Source organism: Myodes glareolus, chromosome X (assembly GCF_982192425.1).
Source record: "Myodes glareolus chromosome X, mMyoGla1.1, whole genome shotgun sequence".
Lineage (NCBI taxonomy): Eukaryota > Metazoa > Chordata > Mammalia > Rodentia > Cricetidae > Myodes > Myodes glareolus.
Genome location: NC_142053.1, coordinates 59,181,259 through 59,204,539, shown reverse-complemented (window position 1 = coordinate 59,204,539; position 23,281 = coordinate 59,181,259). Strand labels below are relative to the sequence as shown.

The following is a 23,281-nucleotide window of genomic DNA, read 5'->3' as shown; positions in this document are numbered from 1 at the left end:
GCCTTGGGGGTGGGATACTCCCTCTCCTCAGCCTAGTCAGCGAGTCTGAGTCTGCAACCCATAGATATCCTGTTTTAGCATCTGCTGGGCCAGGGGAACTTTTCTTCTATGGCCCAGCTAAATTTCACAGAGTCATTAGCTGAGCCTGGGGGCTTTTTTTCTATGGCTCAGTTAAGTTTCAGCAGAGTTTAACATAGTATGTGGATGTGGGGGTCTTTCAAGTATGGGGGGGCCCTTCACTACAAGACTGTTCTGGAGAACACCCTGATTTTCTGATATGTGATGTTGGTTTACCATAACTCAACTGTACTTATTTTCCAGAAATTCTATATTTGTACCTTCTTTTCAATAGTAAAATTATTTACTTCGGTTCAATATTTATGAGCCAAGAAATCATATTACATAAAAAAGATGTGATGTTTTTACAAAAATTATGTGGATTGCTTTGAAAATAATTGATCAGATCTTTTTAAATCTGATTTTATATCAAGTGTAAGGTATTAAATTTAAAACATGAACTGAAATTTGAGAAGTCTTCAATCCTCCGATTCCTTCAAAACTTTGAATTTCTTGATACTTAAATCCAGAAATGAGTCTGAAAACCTGTTAAGAAGATACATTTTGCTATACAGGTTATATGTAACTGAATTTCTGCAGACAACTAAAAAATTCTAACTTGTATGGAAAATTTTAGCATTCCATCCAAAAGTTTGACATCGAGATGCTATTTCTACTTTGTCTGTTTAAATATTTCGCAATTGTATCTTGTTTTATAAACACCTACTGTAACTGACCTCTGTAGTTGAGCTTGCTTGGTTTTCTAATTAGCTTTTCCAGTCAAATCTAGGACATGAAATAATTCCCTGCTGTTCACTCATATTCACTAAAACTGTTAATAAGCTCCATTTTCTCTTTTATATAAAATGTCATTGAGTGTTTTTATTTCTGTTTGTGGATGTGGTACTAGCGATCCCATCCAGTGCCTCACACCTGCTAGGTAATTAGGCCCTAATTTCTTATTTTGCCACTGATCAACATCTCCAGACAATGTGTTTGTATCTTTAAAAATCTTTCTCTTTCCTGGAAAGGTAAACTCAAGTCCTGTAGGTTATTGCCCTTTTACACAGTTATGTTTTTTTTAATTGTGATGAATAGAAAGGGCTTCCATTGTGACCTAATTATACTACATTCTATAAGGAAAATATAGTTTAATTGCTCCAAGGAATTGTACGTACTTACAGATAGGATATTTACAGATTTTAAAATAATTATCATTTAGAGAATAGTAGAAAAATTAAAAGTTCATGGGGCAGTGTTAATATAAGTTTTCTCAGGAGGCAGAGGCAGGAAGATCTCTGAGTTCAAAGCCAGTCTGGTCTACAGAGAGAAGAGGAAACTGTGAGAGAGAGGGAAAGGGGGAGAGGGAGAGAGGGAAGGAAGAAGGGAGAAATAAAGGTAGAGAGAGATAGAATAAAAGAATGAAAATAGTTTTACTGTACTAAACTCCAAATGTCTAAATGAATAGAAGAATGACATAGGAAGATTTTAAAATTGGCAAGAATTATTAATGGAATGTCCTTTTTAGTGTGAATCTGAGAGTGGCTGATGGAATATAAGACTATGAATTAAATACTGCATTAGGAATTGCGCTGTAATTAAAAACATGCCTGGGCTCATTTAAGAACAGGGAAAAATTAGCACATACTGAGAACATATTACAATACAGGCAGTAGATGAACTCAAAAGGAATTCTGCTTTGGTAGCCTAGTGTAAGGAGTTGTTCCATCATGGCTAAATTGTCACAGTCATACTAACCTTCTTAAGTCCCACAGTCATAGTTCACCCATATAATCACCTAAAGGACAAGAATCATTGGAAGAGTATGTGTGAGTGTGTCTGTGTGTGTGTGTGTGTGTGTATGTATGTATTATATTAACATATATGTGTCATTTCTTTATTAGTTAGATATAATTTGTATTATATTAATATAGAAAATATGCTAATATTAGAAGGTCAATCATAAAATGTCATTAGCCTTTATAGAACACCTGAGTATTCTGAGGTTTCTACAAGGCTTACAAAAAATTATAGTATTGTTACTCAACATGATATGGGAATTTGTAGGAATTTTTCCATGTATTCCATTTATTATTCAAGACACCTCATACTTTATTCTTAAATAATTAAGAAGTCACTAAACAGTAACACATTGCATCAGTCCATTCAATATTTCCATAGTCTGACTACATACAGTGTGCTATAGTAGGCCTATTGAAAAGTACAAAAAATACTCTTATCCTTAAGCAGAAAACAGGAATGTGATTTTTATTATTAAGAATTTTTTTTGGTAATTTTATTAAATTATAAAAGTTTCCATTTCCGCCCCTCCTCCCACCACCCTCCCACTCCCCCCCACTCCCTCTCCTCCTCCCTCTCCATCCCTAAGAGCAGTCAGGGTTTCCTGCCCAGTGGGAAGTTCAAGTTCCTCCCGCCTCCCTCCAGGTCCAGGAAGGTGAGTGTCCAGACAGACTGGATCCGCAAAATCCAGTATATGCAGAGGAAACAGGTCCCAGTGCCATTGTCAATGGCTTTTCAGAAAGACTCCGGCCAGCCACATTCAGAGAATCCGGCCACATTCAGAGAATCTAGTTGGATTGCATCCTCGTTCAGCCCCAGTCCAACTGGCCTTGGTAAACTCTCATTAGATCCGTCCCCTTGTATCAGTGGGTGATCACATCCCTAACAGTCCTTATTTCCTTTTTCATTTTCTTCCTCCTTCTACTCCTCATTTGGACCTTGGGGGGCTCAGTCCGGTGCTCCAATGTGGGTCTCCATCTGTATCGCCATCCATCGTGGGATGAAGGTTCTCTCTGATCTTGCCGTCTTTGCTCACGTTCTCTTTCCTTCTGCTTCTCGTTTGGACCTAGGGAGTTAAGTCCAGTGTTACGATGTGGGTCTCTATCTCCATCCATCGCCAAATGAAGTTTCTATGGTGATAAGCAAAATATTCATCAGTATGGTTATGGGCCTAGGCCGTTTCAGGCACCCTCTCTTCTGTCCAGAGAACAATCTGGGGATCTCCTTGGACCTGTGATCCCATTTATAATCAAGTCTCCTGTAAACCCTAAGATGACTCCCTTAGTTGAAATATATTCTTCCCTGATCTCATATCCATCCTTCCTCCCTCCCCCCATCCCAGTCCACCTAGCTTTCCCCATTCCTCCCCTACTCCCTTCTCTCTAACCTTCTCCCCATCAAAATTCCATCAAACTTCTTCACAGACCTTGAGAGAACAATAATCAAGTTTATATGGAAAAACAAAAAACCCAGGATAGCCAAAACAATCTTATACAATAAAGGAACTTCTGGAGGCATTACCATCCCTGACTTCAAACTCTATTACAGAGCAACAGTATTGAAAACAGTTTGGTATTGGCATAACAACAGAGAAGTCGACCTATGGAATTGAATAGAAGACAAGGGTATTAACCCACAAACATATGAACACCTGATATTTGACAAGGGAGCTAAAGGCATACAATGGAAGAAGGAAAGCATCTTTAACAAATGGTGCTGGCATAACTGGATATTATTAAGAATTATTGTAAAATAATTTATCCGGTTGACTCTTGACCAAGAAAAAGACATTAAATAATTATCTCAAATATAGGTTTTAATTTACAAAATGTCAGTGGTGGTGAGTCCTCATCTGCATGAGGCTTTGGGGGAGAACATTACCATTGCAAAATAAAAAGTTAAAGCTAAATGTTAAAGAAAAATGAAGTTTCATTAGCTCATATGAGAAGAAGCAGTAATAATGATGGAAAAAATAAGAGCACTTAGTACACTTGTAGAGGACACAGGTTTAATTCCTAAACCAATATAGGGGGCTCACAACTTCTGTCACTCCAGTCCCAGGGGATCTGTTACCCTCTTCTGACATCCATGGGTTGCTGCATGCATGTAGTTCACATACATATACTCAGGAATACATGCATACACACATGCAGTAGGGAATAGATAGATAGATAGATAGATGGATGGATGGATGAATGGATGGATGGATGGATGGATGGATGGATAGATAGATAGATAGATAGATATTTTAAAAAGAACTAGTAACCAGAAAGTGGACTGATATGTTGTTACATTTAGGTTAGTTGATATAAAACATAAATGTGTAATGACAATTCACCTTTGAAATGATCTGTGCAAAAGTATAGATCCTTTAACTATTTGGTGCTGCATACTGAGCCAAAATTTATGTTAGAAAATGCATAGGTGCATAAATCTTAGAAGGAAATAGTTTTTTTCTGCCTAATATTTAAACTTTAACTAGAAGTAATATGAGCCCTTGAGTCTCAAAATGATTGAGGTCATGTACTGAATTCCGTGTGTACAGTAGAAAATTTGAAAATATTTTTATGAGGAAAGAATTCGTGTGGAAAATGAAATCTGTTGATGTATGATAAGAAAGACAATGAGAAAAACAATCGAGTGTTGCTTGTTGCTCTGGTGCTGCTCATTAGTGTGTGTTCACTCTTCTCTTCCTAAGATCATACCCTTTGTTAAGCAGCAATATTCTGCTAATGGAAAAAAGAAAATGAGCAGTTTACAATTATGTAAATAAGACATAGTTTTGCTATTTCTGAAGAGTAATAGAGAGAACTCTTCCCCCTAAATGAATAAAATCTCAAATAAAATTAGAATCCCTGTACCTCTCTGCTCATTAAAGGGTGACATTACCAACAATTTGCAGAGAAGAAACTGTCGAAATGCAATAAAATGAGATTATCTTGGCAAAGTTGAGATTTCTCCTTCTATGTCAAACTAAAATTGGAGCTGAGAACTGGCCTTTACAAAATCAATGAGAATTTTCTGTATGAACCTTGATTTGCATGTTTAAAGAATTGATTTAAATTATAGTTTATAATCCAGACCACAGAGAGAAACTTGGTCCATCTCTGTGTTAAAAAAAAAAAACAGAGCTGAACACTTCATTCCCCAGAGACTGTAAAGCTGCTATATAGTGTTGATTAAAACTATTTTCATTTTATGTTCACCATGGAGATTATGACTGATTTTTTATATTTAGGCAACACGCATATTTATGTAATGCAGCAGTTTCCCACTAATCTGTAGTACTTACATGTCTTCTTTCTTAAAAACCTCTTCATTTGTGTTAAGGTTATTAATCATAGTCATTAGTTTCTAATTACAGTCGGTAACCTATTGTAGCTTTTGGGACTTCAAATGTAATTTAGAGTTTTAATTTTAAATCATCAAATCAGGAGTGAAATAGTGACATCACTTTTCTAAGAGTTATTTTTTCCCTCAAGGTATTATGTGGAATGGATTGAAAGTATGAAAAACCAGTTTCAGGAATTTTAACAGTTTAATGATTGTAAGCTTCAGAAAAGTGTCACTCCCAATAAAACGACAAAGAAAGATGCCAATTAAACTATAACAATGGAACACATTGAATTTTATGGTTATTTCACACTAATAAAAATTTGATTTTTTGTAATTTCTTAAAAGATGGACACCAAAATGTGTTTTGAGAAATAATGATGTGTACTTCTTAGTAGCTTATTGGAACTAATTAATAATGTTTCAAATTATATCTAAGTAACAAAACAAAGCTGTCTGGTTTTAAGAAATGATAGCTACGAGACTGGTATTGGTCTGCTCAGGTTTCGTATGCTATTTATGATGTTCTTGGACTCTGTGTCATTAGACATGATAATGGAAAACTTCCTTAAGTAAGAGGTTGTTGCTTGTATATTACAACAAAATCCTTTATCAAAGGGAAATGCATTTAAAAAACAAGCTTTTAGAAAAAAAGAGCAAAGGGTTCTGGGGAATGTTTCCATCTAAATGGCAAGAGGCAACATAAAAGGCAGAAAATGAAACAGTGAAAAACCCCACGTACTATTTAGAATGAAAGAAATCTGCATTTAGAGTTCAGGTAGCGTTATACTGAGCTCAAATAAGTATTCCATGTGTAAAATAGACATTTTGCTTATGCAAAACGAATGAAATCTTCACAAATATTTAAATAATGATACCCAGCTAACTTTATATTATATAATATGGTTTAAAATCAACCATTATCATTTCTGTAGGCTGACTACATACTAAATAGAAAATGTTGCTGTCCTTTACTGTAGAATACAGAGATTCCTGTGAAGTTTGATATGAAAATTATTTTATATATTTTTATTAAATAGTAATGTTAAAATATAATTACATCATTTACCCCTTTACTGTATCGCCTTCTACATTCCTTCCCTACCCCACTCAAATTGGTAGCCTCTTCTTTATGATTTATTATTGTTACGGATAGAAATAGACATAGAGCCTGCTGAGTCCATTTTTGCTGTTCATATGCATAGTTCCATTGCTGACTGCTTTGTATTATACAACCAATTAAGGAACTGATTCCTAAAAGCAGCAAACTCTCCAACACTCAGCAGTCATCAGTTACCTGCAGTTTCTTTGCCAGGGGTGTAACCCCATGAGATTTCTAATCTTCCACATTAACATGTCTGTTTTCAATTGCCATTGTTTCTATCTTGTTTATGCAGCTATTTCTCATTTTTATTGTTTTTATTGAGTTATATATTCTTACCACTCCCCTTCCTTCCTATCTTCTCCCCTTCTACCCTCGCCCATGGTCCCCATACTCCCAATTTACTCAGGAGATCTTGTCTTTTTCTATTTCCCATGTACTTAAATCCATGTATGCCTCTCTTAGGGTCTTCAATGTTGTCTATGGTTTGCTTGTTTGTTTGTTTTTGCTTTATGTCTAAAAACCACTTATGAGTGAGTCCATATGATATTTGTCTTTCTGGGTCTGGGTTACCTCACTCAAAATGATGTTTTCTAGCTCCATCCATTTGCATGCATAATTCAAGGTGTTGTTATTTTTTTCTGCTGTGCAGTACTCCATTGTGTAAATGCACCACATTTTCCTTATCCAAATCTTCTGTCGAAGGCCATTTAGGTTGTTTCCAGGTTCTGGCTATGACAAACAAAGCTGCTATGAACATACTTGAGCACATGTCCTTGTAGCACGATTGAGCATCCTTTGGATATATACCCAAAAGTGGTATTGCTGGATCTTGAGGAACGTTGTTTCCTAATTTTCTGAGAAATCGCCACACTGACATCCAAAGAAGCTGTAAAAGCTTGTACTCCCATCAGCAATTCAGGAGTGTTCCCTTTTACCCCAGAGCCTGTCCAGCATAAGTTGTCATCAGTGTTTTTTATTGGCCATTCTTACAGGTGTAAGATAGAATCTCAGAGTTGTTTTGATTTGCATTTCTCTGGTGATTTAGGATGTTAAATATTTCCTTAGGTGTCTTTCAGCCATTTTAGATTCCTCTGTTGTGAGTTCTCTCTTTAGTCTGTACTCCATTTTTTATTAGATTATTTATTCATTTTATGACCAATTTCTTGAGTTCTTTGTATATTTTGGAGATCAGACCTTTTTCTGATGTGAGGTTAGTGAAGATCTTTTCCCATTTCTGTAGGCTGTCGTTTTGTCTTGTTGACTGTGTCCTTTGCTTTACAGAAGCTTTTCAGTTTCAGGAGGTCCTATTTATTGTTTCTCCCAGTGTCTGTGATGCTGGGTTATATTTAGGAAGTGGTCTCCCGGGCCAATGTATTCAAGTGTACTTTCTACTTTCTCTTCTATGTGATTCAGTATGGCTGACTTTATGTTGAGTTCTTTGATCCATTTGGACTTGAGTTTTGTGCATGGTGATAGATATGGGTCTATTTTCATTCTTCTACATGTTGATATCCTGTTATGCCAGCACCATTTGTTAAATATGCTTTCTTTTTTCCATTTTATATTTTTTGCTTTTTGGTCAAAAATCAGGTGTTTGTAGGTGTGTGGATTAATATCTGGATCTTCGTTTCCGTCCCATTGGTCTTCCTGTCTGTTTTTATGCCAGTAACCAGGTTGTTTTCAGTACTGTAACTGTGTAGTAGAGTTTGAAGTCAGGGATTGTGATGACTCCAGAAGTTCCTTTACTTTACAGGATTATTTTGGCTATCCTGTGATTTTTTGCTTTTCCATATGAAGTTGAATATCTTTCTTTTGAGGTCCTGAAGAAATTTTCTGGGATTTTTATGGGCATTGCCTTGAATCTGTAGATTGCTTTTGGTAAGATTACCATTTTTCCTATGTTAATTCTACCTACCCAAGAACATGGGAGATCTTTCTACTTTCTGGAGTCTTCTTCAGCTTCTGCCTTCAAAGATTTAAATTTCTTGTCATACAAGTCTTCCACTTGTTTGGTTACAGTTACTCCAAGATATTTTATTCTATTGTGAAGGGTGATGTTTTTCTGATTTCTTTTTCAGCCCTTTTATCATCTGTGTACAGGAGGGCTACTGACTTTTTACAAAGAGTCTCAGATGATTTTGAGATTTATAAACAACCCCCCCACAGTGTCAGAAGGAGAGGCAGAATTAATTCTGTTCTGCAAATGAAAATCTATAGAAGGAAAGAAGATTATGCATCTTTCCCCAAATCATGTGGAAAATAAAGGGACTTTGGCCTTCTGAGTCCTAGAACAACTAACTCTCTTTTGTTGCTACTGTGCTGTTGCATGCCTATTATACTGTCACCTAGGGCTCCTATTAGAAGCCTTAGGGTTGTATCAAAGGAAATCATCAAGGTATATGATGAATTTGCTGTCTGTAATACACTGTAAAATTTGCATAGCCAGGACTACATGCATTAGGTCATGAGTCTAAAGTGACTGTTGACCATTTTGGATTTATTTTGAGGCCTATTAATTCTTTCTAGCTTTTCTTAAATGTATTGTCTTTGAATGGGATCTTGCTGGTCCCTTCCTGAGGCTTAAAAGAGTTAATTGGCTTACAAAACATATTGAGATTGCACCAAGGGAATGATTCACTCATCTCTTAACATCTGGATTTCTGTTTCTTTCTGTCATTATGAATTCATCTCTGTATACTGTGGCCATTTAAAAATAAAGATGGCAAGTAAACAGTATGTATAGTCACAAATAATTCAATGTAGTTGTATAACACTATATGTTTTTAATGAAAGATAACTCTTGAATTTACAGTCCCATGATAAAAATATCCAAGTGTGTCTATGTGACTTGTAAATCTGATATAATTTAAATAAGTAAAAACTACTTTTACAATAATTTGTCATTATGATTTTCAAAGTATTCCAAATTACTTCTTTATGATACACTTTGAAAATATGGAAAATGAGATTATTGGAGAGGTTTGAGTGCATGTCATTGGAGAACCAAAACACACCTTTTTATCTATCTGCATCTCCACAGAAAGATAATAAAATACCACTATTAAAGTCTGATTGACACCTTATGCTAATAATACCCCTTTCACAGACTTTTTTTCTACTTCTTTCTAAACCTTTATTCAAATAAGGAATGATACCCAACCATCCACAAGAAAAAAATATCCAAACAGAGACAATATGAAAAATAATAACGAATGTGCCCTTTAGTGATCAGTAGTAAGCAAATGTTGATGAATTCAAAACTGATAAAGCTACCATTTTCCACAGCATGACCTCAGTTCCATTACAATGAATTTTCTCTCCCCTTTTTTCTTCCACAAAACACGTGACCATTTCATGGAATATGACTGCCATCCAGAGCCCTATCTTCATAGGTTCCATTCCCCCACCACCTTTCTCACCTCTTGTGGCTCTTATCCTGTTTACCAGCTGCCCTCATGTCAGCTGCCTGTATCATTCCATATCCTCTCCCTTTTCTCTCAATCTACGTGTTGCCTTCTAGTTGCACTTGGCCCACGACATATTCATTTCAATCATAGTATCCAGCATTAGCCCTGTACTTTTTTTTAGACCACTTTACTTTTTCATCTTTCTTTCCTATTGATCTCTTCAAATGCCAACTTCTAGATAGACGACAAAAGTAACACTGTCAACCCGACATAATCAGGTTTTTAACCTTAGGTTATTATGTAGTCAGAATAGCTTGCCATCTTCCCCTCAAAACAGCAATCCCCTTTGGAAACTGTACTCCTCAAACACAGCAGTTCATTTTCCATATTCACAGATGAGAATAGTTTTCTAATTTTTTTCCACAGTAAAGGTAAACTATCTCTTTTATTTACTGTCCTATATATCAAATAATACATTATTCCTCTCCTTTAAAAATTATTTTCTCACTATTCCATAGCACTGAAATCTGACAGTTTCTATAATTTGTTTCAACCAACTTACACCATAAGTCCAGTGAAATCAGAACTATTAGTGTCTTCCTCTCTCACTTGTTTGTCCTTGTTATTTCATAGGGATATTACTGTGCTGTTTGTTACTAGTCTCAAACTTAATGTATATTAAATGTGAGCATTAAAAGAATGCCAGATACTTTGTTTAGCTATGCTTCCCATGGTTAGAAATGCTGTTCACCTAAAAATCTCTTGTACCTAATAAAAGAGAGTGTAGCAATTTATTTAAAAACATAGGCTAGATTATATAACTTTGGATATTGGTTCTGCCATTTATGAGTTATATGGCCTTGAGGACATTTTCAATATCACTTTATCTAGGTGTCTCATATGTGAAATTGAGTTAATAACAAGAAATTTTGTATAGGGTACAGTGTGTATAGGATATGTAATTGTTAACACTGAGACCTATAGCTTTGTAATTTCTTGAAATGTATTTGTTTCCTTTTAAAGCCTATTGTAATGATAGAGAAATTGGTTATATAGGATATGTTTGGGTCAGTGATTGCATCTTTAGCAGATTTTAGGAGTTAGCCATATTGTATAGCAACATAACAGAGAGATCAATTGGGATGGAAAATTAGATTTAGATCCTACTGTCCTATATTCTGAAGTGATAATTTGGCCATTGAGATTGAACTTTTTATGCTTTTATTGCCTGACATTATAGGGTCTAGCTATGAATTTCTGTATACTTTATTTTGGTTCCATTTGTATTTTATTCACTTTGAGAGCTTTGAAGAAAAACCTCCACAGTATGCTTTGCTCTTATCTAGATTTTTGCTATGAAAAAGGAAAGGTGCTGATGTTTTGTCCTCAGTCCTTATATATGATTATAGTCTTGGTGAATTCTGTGGAAGAAACTTACATAATCCACTCTACATTGTAGAATTGACTGTATACATTTGACCTTTTGAGAGATGGAAAGAAATTGTCTATTCAAAGATATCTTGCAGCACTGTGTTTACAGAAGAACCTAAAATAGGGAGGCCTGAATATACTCCTGTATATTCTATGACAACCCATATTTGATTTCCCTTTTTCATATCCTTATGGGAAATCTGGACTGAGAAATTGCTGATGTCCATCCCAAGATAGCATTTTTAAAAAATTTTAAAACATGTATCAGCAAACTTTTTTTCTGCAAAGAGCCAGCTATTAAATATTTTAGGCCTTGTGGACCAGACAGATCCCCTGTTACAAGGACTTCATTCTGCCTTTGTAATACAACAGCAGCCACTGGCCATACATAAATGAATGGGCCTGGCTCTGTTCCAACAAAACTTTATTTATGGATACTAAAATTTGAATTTCATACAATTTTCATGATGTAAAGCACTATCCTCTTTCAACCCCTTAAAAATGTAAAAAGCATTCTTATCTTGGACGGTCCTAAAAACAAACACAAAGCCAGCCTCTTTTACCTGCAGTTGTTTGCCAGCTACCAATCTGCAAAGAAATATATAGAGAAAAAAAGAAAGAGAGCCTATTACATCTAAATTATTGCTTACCACACTGTATTAATGACCATTTTCCTTTCTATTTCATTGTTTTATAAATGGTCTCTGAGCTTTCAAAAGATTCAAAGGACCTTTAGGCATATCATGTGTATAGCTATTTCTGCTTGTATGTATTTTTGCCAAAATACTTGAAAATCTCTGGACTTTTCCTTCATCTTTATACTGCCAAATATTTGTCTACCCATGGAATTGAATGAACAATAAAAAATTAAAAAAACATTAAAAATATCTACCTATTCATTGAGAGAAGACCATTTTCACTTATCTAGATCCAAGCTCATCCAAATTCTGCAAACACTTTACCACTTCATGTAGAGTAAGCATATGGATGAGTGATATGCAGGTCCTATTCAAAGTTAACTTACATTTAAATAATTTATTAAAATAAGATCTGTTACAATAAAGATCAGAGTCTACAAACTTATATTTTCTGTTCATATAAGATAATAAGTTCTATTTTACTAATCCATTTCATAAATTTCACATAAAAGTCTATACACCTTTCATAATATTGTTCTAAGCTTTTATCATTCTTTGCCTTATTGCTGGTTTTTCTGTTTACATCATGTTTTTATTACTATAAATAATACTTGTGAATGTCTTTGATGAACCTTTTTTCCTTTTAGTAATGTTTTTTTTCCCTGACGGTTTATAGCTAATATACCCATATTAGGGGTACAGAGCTTTAGGGATTTATATGGTTCCATTTATATCATAAGAAGATCATGGTAGTATGTGTCTGTTTATAGCATAAATAAGACAAATACTACTCTGTTTCAAAGAATATGAGAATCAAAGACATCTTGGCCCTGAAAAAGATTATTATCAATGTAGTGTTGATGGACCATTTGAATTCAATAGAGTTTTTTAAAAAAAGAACAGTTGAAATAGCTAGAAGAAAGAAATAGGGATGGACTCAGTGGTTAAGAGCACTGGCTTCTCTTTCAGAGGATCAGGGTTCAATTTCTAGTACCCACAGGTACTACTAACTACTGTCTGCAAGTTTAGTGTTAGGGGATACACCACCCTTTTCTGCACTTTACAGGTCCTGCACATGTGCCGCACAGACATACATGCAGGCAAAAAAACAAACATACAAATTTTAAAAATGAACAGAGGGCTTCTTTAAAACTTATTAATGTCCAGGGTAACATTGCAATTACTGGTATGGAAACAAAAGTGGATGTGTGTAACATCACATTGTTCTACCTTTTTTTTTTTTTTTTTTTGGCTTTTTGAGACATCGTTTTGCTGTAGCTTTGGAGCTTGTACTGGAACTAGCTCCTGTAGACTAGGTTGGCCTCAGACTCACAGAGATCTGCCTGCCTCTACCTCCCAAGTGCTGGAATTAAAGGCATCCACCACCACTCCCTGATCCACATTGTTCTACTTTTATTAGAGGTGTTCTTGTCTTTTCCTAAAAACAAAGCCAAAGCCAAAAAAAATGACTTACCAGTAAGGAACTGAAACAAATAATTGCAATGACTGTTCAAATGGCACCAACATTGAAAGTGAGAAACGTATACATATGCTAAAAGAAAATTGTAGACCTATAAGCAAGAAGAAGACATTATTGAATAAGCCTACTTCAGCCTGTAAGACAGAAGGTGGGGCCAGAGAAAGATGAAACTTTTATTGCCTTAACCACCCCTTTGCCCCTTCCCTTGTACCAGTGTTAATGTGCCAATTTTATAACTTAGTAATAGAAAACAGTTGGATCTTTGAAGTGTTTCCTCCTCCTTATAGGCAAAGTTCTGACAGGTATTTTTATAGTTTTCAGGCCATGTAGTGTTTTTTTATTATTATTTAATGAACTCCTGTCACCTCCAAATGCAATTAGCTTCTTGGTTGTTATTGGCAACATTTGTTTCAAGAGAAGTGTTACAACAAGACTTCTCAGCAAGGAAAACATCTTAATAGAAATATCCATGGTCTCTGTAAGAGAAGAGTAACTCAGGGAAAGGGAAAGAGAGGAAGTATGAATAAATTACATGCATAGCCCAGAGGGAAATGACCTTAACCAACTCTAGAAATGTTTGTACTTGAAATGAGGCAGGGATGCAGAAATTATTACCTAGATTTATAGAGCCAGAAAGTAACTTCAGACTAAATTATATCATAGCAATATACTGAAACAATGTAACTGTTCTGAATCAGGATCTATATGCAAATACCTGTGGACATCCGTGGATGTCCAGTGTCTAGGCAGCCCTGCTTCAGGAGGCAGCTGCTTATTTGAAATCTCAGCTTGGATGGCCCTTGTGTTTAAGACTACGTAGGCAAAAGATAATGTTTTATCACTTTCTTGAAACTTCTCTGTTTATTGCTGGTGCCATAAGCCTGGGAATCATTCTTACAAATTCTTTCCTTATCCCTCATACTTCATCTACTGCAAATATAAACATTTCCATTACCTTTAGTCAACTGCTGGAAACTGTTCAGAGCTTTCTCACCATACTTAACATGACACCCAAAACAACTTATCACAAGGCCCTACTTACCTGTCTAGCCACATTGTTGTTTTTAAACCACCCTTTGATACTAAGGAAAAAATATCTATTTCTAGTAGATTTATAAAATGATGCCAATCAGATAAATAATCAAGCTTTGCCTTAAGTAGGGACCAGTTTCAATAGTGAGGAACTCCGAGAACTATCAAAATGACATTCCTTTTAATTACCTTAGTTCACGTTGCCTATTTCTGGACATATAATAATCCTGTTAGTCTCTAAAGTAAGATAATGAAGGAATACAGTGCAAATATAGAGTTAATAGACCCCTGCAAGCATCTTCTGTCTGACCTGCAACCCTATTACCCACGGAACAATTGCTAATCCTGGCAGCAGGAATGTGGAATAGACTGAAATGGTCCCAGCATTATGACCTCAGCATAATGTCACTGATGCCATGACAACCACTGTTCAATTTAAGTGAAATTGATGACTTTGTACTTGTACTTACCTGGGGACTTCATACATTAAACATACTCCCCAAAAAACTGGGTCAAGTACAAGAATAGCTATACTATATCATACAATCCTAGTAATTTCCCTAATGAGTTCAAGGATACAATTCCTGAAGTGTTTGGCCATGATCACAAATCAGAAGCCCCAAGAAGATGATCTTTCTTTTCATGTAATATTTTAGCTTTATAAAGACACTCTCTACATATATTTAATTCCTAGTTAGAAAACATTGAAATGGGTTACCAGTCCATATGCTTTTTCTATACCTTACTAACCATATAATATACTGGAAGAGAGCTGCTATTAAATGACTGCTCCCACAAAGGCATTGTGAATCCACACTCAAAGAGTAAGAAGTTAAGTCTGGCTGCATAGCTGTAGTCTGTGGTCTTAGCACTGGAGGCAAACAATGGTGAGAGGATCTGAGCTTCTGGACTGGCCTGAGCTACAAAGTGAAACCTAATCTCAAACCAAGTAAACAAAAACAAATCAGGTAGTTGGTATCTCCGTGAGAAACAGTGCTCATTGTATCATCCAGATTATCACAACTTTAGCAGTATTAAGTGTAAGTTGTTTTCTACATAATTTTCTTTTCTTTGTGATTTTTTAAATCATAGCCACTTAATCATTAGAATTCAGAATGCAGCCTACAAATAGATATCTACTGAAAAAAATCCAGATTTTATGAATTTAAAATTTTAGGTATCTTAAACTTGGATTATTTTTCCTTCTAGGCTTAGTCAACATGCCTTCGCTTTCTATAGGTTTTGCTTTTTTATAACTTTACTAATTATTTTAAGTCCTTGTATTGTCATATTAAGTAGTGTCTTTTGATAGTATTTACTTTTGTTATTAGTTTTCTGATTCTAAGGTAAAAGGAAAAAACATTGCATTTACTTTAGTAGTGAAGATATTAGTATAGGAAATATGAAGGTTTTATCAGAAGTTTCCGGCTGTTGTGTGACACTACTCCTGTGGAGACACAAACAACTGTTTTCTCACCCAAGACCAAAGTACAGAAATCACACAAGTACAACTTGCTGAATCAATGCATTTGGGTGACGTTAACTCACAAAAAATGTGAATGAGGTATTACTGACAAGAGCAGAAATGACTCATAGACAGTTGTGTCACCAAAACCCACCTCAGCATAGGTGACAGCAAAAACAGAAAACTTTGGATTCAACTGCACAATTTGCAGTTACCTCAATAGGTTGGAGCATGTCTTCTCCAGGTAGCTCAACTAGTCTGAGCTCCTTCTAGGCAGCTCAGCTTGTCTGATACTCTGTTAGGCAGCTCAACTGGTTTCCCTTTTAGGTGACTAAGCTGTTTTGGGAGTCCTTCAGTGGTCCTTACTGCACATGTATGCTTTGATAGGAAAGAGCCTAGCAAGTCTTGTCAGTTTCAGGAACTTCCTAAACCTTTTGAATTCTTTACTCCCTAAATATAACAAGTTTCCCCTGCAGAATGAAATATTTCTCCTCCCTTTAGACCATCTTGGGTCTTAAGAATCTTCACTCAAAGATTCAAGAATTTATCTAGGAGGAAATTGTTACATAACACTGGCAAAGTTTTTATTATTATTATTATTATTATTGAAAATTTTCACCTCCTCCCCTCCTTATATTCCCCTCCCCCTCCCCCCATCCAAGTTTTTATAAAAATTGAAAATAGCTCTTTGGGTGGAGGAAATGGGAGGGGGAATTTATGTAATCGTATTATAATCTCCCTAAATAAAAGAAATGTTTAAATATAAACAAATGAGAGATTGTGTATATTCTAATTATGGTTATATTCTTCCATGTGCCTTTATAGCATTAGCATTTTCATATATGTTGGTCCTCTATTTTAGAATCTAAGATTTTGTCTTATCAATATCCATGACACTGATATCCATGGTAATTTTTTTAAGCCAAAAAGGTGAATTTGTGATAGGGAGTGTCAAATTTGATTTCTGCAAGTCCTAAGTCACCTGAATCCAAAGCTATTCATTAGACTGATGGTTTTATAATTGTACTCTACAGCTACAAAGAAAATGAATATGAATGCTAAATATTAATATTAAATTGTTATAATTTTCCTTAATAAAAAGATAAGTTGAGCAAAAAAAATGAAAATAACAATCTGGTCATGTTGTAACACATCTTTAATCCCACAATTCTAGAGGCAGAGTCAGGTAGTTCTCTGGTCTACATGACAGGTTCGAGGACAGCCAAGACTACATAATAGAGAGATCCTGTCTCAAAAATGGAAAAAACTAAAACAATAACAGAAAATGAGAATAGCATTTACACCATTTAAATTAACTATCCATGGAAGAGTTGACATGTGGGTGGTCAGAAATCTTTATTTTGCAAGGAAAATTATTTGTTTTAGTTTTTTCCTCTCATTTCTTTTCTTTCTTTTAAACATGGTTTAGATACATAGCACAAGCTGGATGACTTGAGTCCCTGCTTTTGTGCTTCCTAAGTGCTGGTATTTACTAAAATCGTTCTTCCTTCATGAAGTTTGTTTTTCTGCTAATGAGAGCAAATGATTCCAAAGAGACTCTCTTCAGCATGGCTTTAGAGGAGCTCCAGGTTGCTATGTATTTTCCCAACCCTGGCCTTGAGCTAAGACTGTCTGCAAAAGCAGGAGATTTCAATTTGTTTTTCACCTTTGATTTGAAAATTCACACATAGTTTTTGCTGTAGGCAGAATAACGGTTGCAGGGGAGACAGCAGGTGAAGGGAGTGTGATTCTTCATGGGCAGCTGGCCATTGCTGTTGAGTGTGTAGACAGGATACAGGATTTTCCCCCACCAGATCATTATTTAGAAAGTGTCACCCATTTCCCCCTTTCTCCTCAATACAGCTAAACTTTCTGATGATTGGTAAATTTTCATTCTAGTCTCTTGTCAAAACTTCATTTCTTTATTTAAAAATATTACGTTCAGAATGAGGTTTTCAGGCTTAGAATCGCAACAAATATATGACACAAGATCCCGAAATGTATTTGCTGAATTTATAAGAGGTAAACAGCGTAATAGTTTCTGTGTTTAGTTACTATTGACAATGCAATCATTTCCGTGTTTAGTTACTGTTGTTTTTCCCCCTCAGTTTCAGTTCAGACCACATTATAAATTCCGTTTAGAAAACTAGCTTGCACTCAAGGGGATATCTTTTAGAGAATATGTGAACATGTAGAGGGAACACATATTTTTAAATTACAGTTACAAATAATGCTGTTTAACCTGGCCCACATGTATAATCACAGTCTAGTAAGTTTGAAGCAAGTGTTGAGTATATAGTAATGCCCTGCCCCATTTTATAATAGAAAAAAAAAGGATACTAAAGACTGGTAGCTAAGTTGCATATTCTCTTAAATTTTTAAACAAGAATTTTCTCCTAAGTATGTGTGACTTCTAACTGTATTTCTTTTGGGGATGGTAGGGGTTAGGAATTTCAAATCTGAATCCCATGTCCCATTTATTTTCCTTAAAAGTCCAAAGAAACCCATGCTGATGAGATTTTGCCATTGTTATTATATAAACACATTCACATCATTTTATAACATTCATATAAAATGAAACTATTAGCTATAAATGCACTTGATAAAGAATACAACAATGCCTGTGGTTCAGAGTGCTTTTAATGTCTCTTTTCTTTCTCACACATGCTTTGTTTGAACCATATTAATGGCATGTGTCTCCGCTGATAGTAATTCAACTGAATGTATTAAGTTATGGAGAATTCGAGAAGGCCTGTAGTGACGTTCGAGCCTGTGCAGTCATAATCTTACAAGAGGAAGTTTCTACGTGGCCTTTCTTTGAGCTCAGATGTAAGAAGAGTTCTGTTACTTTGTCAGTGTTTAAAATTACTAGAAAATTTTAAAGCAAAGGAAGAAAAAATAGTTTCCTGGGTAAAGCTTTTATGTTTATATAAATTGTGCATTCTAAGTACAATCTCGAGATTGTCAATAACATACTGTGATTTTATTTCCTTAAATGCCTATTAGTTTTCTTATAGAGTGGGTAATTGAAGAGTCTTTACATCCAGTCTCTTGAATATTTCTTACATTTTGATTGACTTAAAGTCATAAATTAAAATAATTTGACTAAAGATCAAGCTATTATCATATATTTGCTTGAATCCAAAAAAAATATATACATGTATTTTTCAACTGAAACAAGTAGATAAATAAGATTTGTGAGGAAAGTTTCTCATACATATAACTCAAGAGAGTATATATGTTTAAAAGTTTATTTATGGAGTATGAGAAAAAAACTATAAGAAAGAATCTGATAGCTATAATTTAATTTTTAGTGCTATAATTCAAATTCAGTAATTCAATAGTAGATATAAAAAAATTAAATGAGAAAAAATGAAGTGCCACAGACTGACTAATCAGTTATTAAAAATGTCTGCAGTGGGAAGTTACTTGTATAGAAAATGTTTGCACTGTCGTAAAAGACTCCTTAATTTATATTAGTGGACTAATTCAATGACAGACACAAAAATACACTCTCACCCTTGAATCCATTCAGGATACAAGCATCCTAACCCACTGTAGTGCTTAAATATTTTTGGAGCACCAGAAAGTAAGCCCCCCTCTTCTTTTCTAGGTAGGCTAGGAACTCCATAAATACCCATTACAGCTTTTGACTGTTACTTTGTTTTTGTTGTTGTTGTTGTTGTAATATTTTACCTATTTTGTTTCTTACCGTGTGTGTGTGTGTGTGTGTGTGTGTGCCTATGCGAGTAGGTGTGGGGTGTGTGTGTATTGTTCCCATGTGCCCTGGCAAATATGTGGAAGAAAGAGGATGACTTTAGGGAGTAGGTTACCTATTTCCACCTTATTGGAGGCAGCCTCCCATTTGTGTTGCTTTGCAGCCATCTTCAGGCTTAGTTTACTTGCCAACTTCTAGCTTGTCTTGCTTGCAAAGTTTTAATGATTCTCCTGTCTTGCCATGGGTAATTGTGGGGATTGCAATCTGGAATTTCTGCTTTCTCATCTGGCTTTGTATGTAGCTTCAGGAACTGAACTCGGGATGTCATGTGAGTGTGGCAAACATTTTACCCATTGAGCTATCTCACTGACTCCATCTCTTAACTCTTAAGATTACAGCAGTGTGTTCCTGGCAAGTAATTCAGCAGATAAATCCATGATCGGTCTTTTTTTTTTTTTTAACACTTTTGGATTTGTTGAATATCTTTATAAAACTCAAGGAAGACAAAGTAACCTTTAAATGTCCCCAGGGACTATTGTACATGTCTTAGTTTCCAAAAATACTCTTTAAATTTGAACTTCTGAATTTTTCTAACAATTTGATTATTACTTGCTGTAATTATAATTGCTTCCCAGATCTAAATGTCCATGTACTTTGTGAGATCTATGTACCCAAAGCACAAATTAAGTTTAGTTCTCTTTATTAGAAAGAATACTAATATTAAATTAAATCATAGCACAGTAAGGATAAGAGGTAAGAGAGGTGCCTCCTTATTTTCTTAGATTATGACTGCATAATCATAATTCTTAGTAGCATATGTACAGTAGGATTTTTATGCTGGGAGGTAGGTTATAGAGGGGAGGATAATGGCATATAAAGGGAATTGCATCCCTTGAGAAGACTAGTTAAAGAAATAGGCTATAGCTTGACGACTGAGAAGATGTAACCAATACTTTTTCTGCAAATCAAGAGTAGTAGACTTGATTACTGTTTCACAAAGCAATTTTAGGACTAATAAGTGAGAGATTAAGTATGCTGATTTTGGTAAGTTATTAAAAATTAATGATATAAATTGTCAAAAATATCCCAAACTAACCAAGCCACTTAGGTTATAAGGAATACTGTATTTTGAATCTAGTATGTGTATACCCTAGATTTGCTAGGTAACATTTTGGAAACATAAACACAGGCACAACTTTGAACCCAGGCCAAAGAAGTCCGTTAATACTTTTGGAAACATTTATTTTTAAAGAAGCCAGCATGTGGTGAAATGGGTGTTCTTCCAGCCCACTCTTCTGAGATACTTTTGTTTTAGATGGAGGTAAAGATCAACTATATAATTTGTAAAAAACCAAAGTGAAAATGGTAATGTGGGCTGGAACTGAAAAAATATTATCTTCAAAAATATTAGCATTGAAACATTAAACAAATTCAGTGGTCTTTTAAGCATACCAAGGGATGGTATAGGTCTCATGCTCATGAAATTATGAGTAATGGAAAGACTCTGAGACACTAAGCAGCAAGCTGTAGTTGTTGTAAAGCTATGACCATCTCTATAACTTAACCCTATTATATTTGCTTTCTTCCTTTTATTCTTCATGCCTATTTCTCTGAAATTATTCACTCTCACCTCCAAACTCAATAAAACACTAATAAGTAAACTGTATCATAAGCTCTGTTTTACAGGGACCTCGACTATATAAATGACCCCTTTTTGATTTCCCTTTAATGTGACTTCCTAAGTCAAATTCTAAATAATTTTCCTCAATGTAAAGAAAATCATGTTATGTAATGCTGCAAATGCTTACGTTTTCATGTAAGGTAGATTATGTCTCAAGCATTTTATCCTATTTTTTGGTTATAATACTAATAATTCATTATAAATGTACTACAGAGAAACTAATAAAGTTTTCCATTACATTTCTTCTCCCTTTTTCTGGCTTTTACCATTGTCTATGTATGTCCTGCAGCCCTCCATCTTATGTTTATTTATAGGCAGATTTCAATTCTGTCTTTTTTTTAATGGTTGTATAGTAGTTGATATATTAACTGCCAATCATTATCATGTATATCCTCTACTACAATCGTAGCTATAGAAATGGGCATAAATATAAATACAAAACAGTATTTCTTAAAATATTCATATTCAATAATATTTATTGAGTGTTATGTATAAAGTACATGGGTAAATACAAAAGAAAAAGCAAAGACTTAAGAATTTGTCTTACTGTTGCCATCTTAGATGGGGGCACAATGAGGTAAGGCTTTAGACCATTCATTACAAGAATGATAATGATCAACACCTATATATACAAGATAGGTTAACAAAAGGAAAGCCCATAGCTAATGTAATTAGCACTTTGTAAGACATGGGAATCTTCATGAGCAAAGATCCATATAGAAGTGGCATTTGTACAATTTAATGCTAATAAAATGGAGGGAGCAACACATCAAGACTTTCCAAGAATCTAATAGACTTCTTGTATATCAATCCTTCCTCCCACATATGAAGCATACCTCTTCCCAAATGAACCTCTTCAAGATAAAAGAGAGGGACTTTTCTAGATAATATGACTCATTTGTGGGAAGAAGATTTCTACTTTCTGTGAGATAGTTACATTGGAAAGAAAAAAATAGATTCAGTAATTGTCATTCTGGAGATGTCAGGATAAGAGATCAAAAAGTTGTTGTTTCTGAGGCCTTTCAGTCTCCTGATGTCCAAGTACTCAGCATGCCAATAATATTGGTTCTAAACACCAGTCGTGGCTCAAGATTTAAGAAAATTGTGAGACAAATGAAGGAGCGATATAAAAGATAACAATGAACTGTAGAGAATTTAGAGAACAGACCTGGACAAATTTATGTAAAATTGAGGATCTGACATGTAAATTAGTAAGAACACTTCTTGAAATATTGGTTTATCCAAAGTTCAATAAGAAAACATATGTTAACAAAACATTGCAAATTTATTGAGATTTTGTATTACATTGGAGAATTAATAGTGTAAACCTCAACATTAGCTTTTAGCTAATTTGGTGAAAAATGGAGTATTGTAAAGATATGTGAGTGGAAGAACAAAGAAAATGTCTGTGCACAATGTAACACAATGTGAATAGAGGGCTATTTTTCCTCCCTCTGTTCCTCTTCATAGATCATAATGCTCCTTAGCTCTGCTTCCAAAGAGGGTAAATGTCACTACCATAGATAAGACTACTATGTCTTAATGCACACACACACCATGTTCTTGTAACCCAAGTGACTCAATACCCAATCAATTTCACACATTTTGTTTTTTCCAGGAATCTCTTAGAATGGGAAAAGAGAAACCTTTTGAATAGTTGGGGAGACTACAGAGTAAGAACATATGATAAAAATTTAGTTTTAAAAATTAAAATGGTTTGCTTTTCAATAAACTCATCCTTTGTTTTGATAAGGCAGAACAGTTCTTCAACTTCCCTAATAAGGAATACTTTCCAACTTCCCAGATCTAGACAAAAAGAACTATATTGGACAGAACCATTTATACTGACAGGTTAATATAAAAAATAATCTTCAGTGATAGTATTTGATTTTCAGTCTCTTGAACTTCCATGTATATTAAGTTGATTTCTCTTTGTTGAATTATAAAGGTAAACTTGTCAGGGTGATGAATTTGAATCACAATAATCTGAATTTTGCCAGAGGGCAGTTTTAGTCAGTCTCTTAAATTTTTCATTATGATTCTGATGTATCTCTAAAACAGACAAAATTTACTAGAATAAAATCTGTTTTTCTTTTTGTGTATTTCATATTCTTTAGTGGCAACAGTGTTTCAG

At 34.7% G+C, this 23,281-nt stretch overlaps 1 protein-coding gene across 3 annotated transcripts in view; it reads left to right on the top strand.

Annotated features, from left to right (window-relative positions):
• The window catches only part of Diaph2 (diaphanous related formin 2), a 727,907-nt gene that overhangs the window by 420,657 nt on the left and 283,969 nt on the right, over positions 1–23,281 (top strand). The gene's annotated exons all lie outside the window — the stretch shown is intronic.